Source organism: Echinops telfairi, unplaced genomic scaffold (assembly GCF_000313985.2).
Source record: "Echinops telfairi isolate 266 unplaced genomic scaffold, ASM31398v2 ScPeMD7_7356;HRSCAF=8355, whole genome shotgun sequence".
Classification (NCBI taxonomy): Eukaryota; Metazoa; Chordata; class Mammalia; order Afrosoricida; family Tenrecidae; genus Echinops; species Echinops telfairi.
In genome coordinates this window covers 1,603,732-1,606,496 of record NW_022111256.1, presented here as the reverse complement: position 1 = coordinate 1,606,496, position 2,765 = coordinate 1,603,732, and positions in this window count along the sequence as shown.

Genomic DNA, 2,765 nt, shown 5'->3' with positions numbered 1-2,765 from the left:
AATTGGGGTTTCTGCTCTACAGTTTCCTCCCATCCCATCAGGGTCCACCTCTTGTGAGCCTGAACCTGATTAGAATGGTCAGTGGAGGTGGCCCGGCCCCATGTAGTTCTTCCGGTCTAAGAGGAGAGAAACTGTGGTTCGTGCTGTTTGCCCCAGACACTAGTTTCTTCTTTGCATTTTTCTTTTCTCTTTCTTCTATTACTTTTTAAATTTGCCTCAGTTCTATTTTCAATTGCTGCAGAAAAATATATATAACAGAACACTTGCCATTTCAACATGACAACTCCAATTCAGGTACACTGGTTGTGTTCGTCATGCTACACAAGCAATCAGCGCTATCCTCTATTGACGTGTTTAAAGCCGTCAGTTAGGCTTTCTGGAATGATGGAAACCTGTATGTAATAGACAGCTGATTCTTGGTTGGCCAATAAAGCCACCAGTTAGCGTAATTTTTGCCAGAGTGTATAATCGAAAACAATGTTTCAACTTCTTTCTCTTTTGAACTGGACAAGTAGATTCCAACAGTGGCATCGTGGATGATATGTATTTGAATATGTACATACCATCTAGATGTAGGTGTAGGTGTAGGCGTAGGTGTAGACATAGACAGCCTCTCCCCTAAAGGGGGACCATTGCTATAGGTATTTTTCTATGACTTCCATTTTTGCTTTAAAACTACACTCCAAAAGGCACTTTAACTCTCTGAGCCTCGGTCCTTGTGTGTTAGGCCGGGTTGACTAGAGAAACAAATCCAGTGACATTCATATCTGTGTAGGAGAGAGCTTTATATCAAGAAAGAACTATACATCCAGCAAACATCCCAGCCAGTCCAGATTAAGTCCACAAGTCCAACATGAGTCCATAATTCCCTCTTCAGACTGACACAGTCACAAGCAGTGATGGCAAAATGCAGGAAGATCGCAGGCTGCTGGGTGCAAAGTCGTGTGGATCCAAGGGTAGTGGCCCCATCACAGGGCTCACAGCAACTCGGGTCAGCCAGCAGGCCTGTGAAGGCAGAGAGAGAGGGGAGGTGCCCAGGACTCTCCTTTTGAGAAGGCCATGCCCACAAGGAGTTACCCTCAAACTGACCTGATTGACAGGCTACACGCCACCCTGACACTTTTTACATATGAGGTTGACATGAAATTATGTAACTCCCACACCTGGCATAGAAAAGACTGAAATGGTAGGGACTGTCCAAATGGCCACAAAGGCCCTTCCCAGCTTCAAGCGGCACCCAGAAGTTAGGAGCGGACCCCGTGGAGAACCGAGCCTGCTCTTCCAGTGCCACTTCTGTGACAGCCAGGGGCATTTTGTTCTGTGGGGGCCAGGGCCTCGTTGACCTTATCTGGAAGGGATACTCTCCCCCAACACTCCCAAATTCTCCCAGAACCCTGCCCTTCCTTCCAGCCCCTGACTGATGCTCCCTCCCAACACCAGCCGTCCTCCAGGAAATGACAGCAAGAGAAGAGACACTGGGGTCTCTCGTGGGATGAGGGCTGATGAGTCCCTAGCCCTTACTCTCCTGGGAACCGAGGTGACAGAACTGGTCACTTTCTACTTTGTGCCCCCGCAGAGAGAGCCTTGTGTACAGCTCTGGGGTGGCACTTGCTTCCTGGGATTGTCTTCCACAGGTGAGCACGAAGGCTGTGTGAAGAGGGGCCAGGTGTATTCCTCCTGGCAGCGGCCCAGCAGCCAGCATTCACGCTCTGTTGATTCAGTAGACAGCAGCAGCATCTGGATGGGCTAGGAAAAAGCGTTCCCCAAACATCGAATGCCCTCTCCCCCCTCCACCCCGTTTCCTCTGTTGTTCTTCTTGTGCTTGTTGGGGGGGTCTGTCCAGCTCACACTGCCCCTCCTGCAACAGAGGGGAACTGCCCCATTGGGCTTTCCTGGCTGTCATCAGCAGACCTTTCTCCGCAGGTGGGTTCACACTGCCATCCTTTGGGTGATCAGTCGAGCACCAACAACCGGTGCGGTGCCACCGGGGCATCTCAAACTCCCCTTAAGAGCACACTAGTTTGTGGTCCATGAGTTATCGAAATAGCCTTAGAGAGCTTTCTCTCCCAGCCCTTGTTCCCTAGAAGTAGTCCGCTGAACGCGGCTCTTTGTACTCCCTGCTCTGAGCCAGCAGTGCTCTCCGTAGTGTGGCCTGCCCCTGGTGGAAAACAGTGGTCCTCATACACAGCGTGGATTTTTCTTTCATCTGGAATGAAGCGCCAGAAAAAACCCCTCCCTGCTGCGCTGAGTCCCGTCACCTGGCGGGATGCCTGGGAATCGACTGTTGACAGTGTATGCCTTTGGGGCAAAGCAGGACTCCTTAACTCTGACTGCATCAACATTTGGGCCTTGGATAAGGTGACCAGACGTCCCGCTTTTGGTGGGACAGTTCCGATTTTTAACAATTTGTCCCGCGTCCCGCGGCATTTTAAAAACATCCCGAGTTTTGGAAAGAATGCACAAGCTAGGGTATACGGTTTTTGGCTGCCATGTGGCTATTTCGCCAGGATAGGAGTTTTATCAATGGTGTCCCACTGGTGTCCTGCTTTACCAATGTTAAAATCTGGTCACCTTAGCCTTGGATCATGTTTTGTTGTCTGGGGCTGTCCTGTGCACTGTAGGCTACACAGCAGCATCCTCAGCCTCTAGATACCTGATGCCATTAGCACCCCTCTTCCACCAGTTGGGTCAATTAAAAAAGAAAATGTCTCCACCATGGCCAAATGTCTCCTCAGGGATCAAAATCACCCCCAGTTCAGAATGAC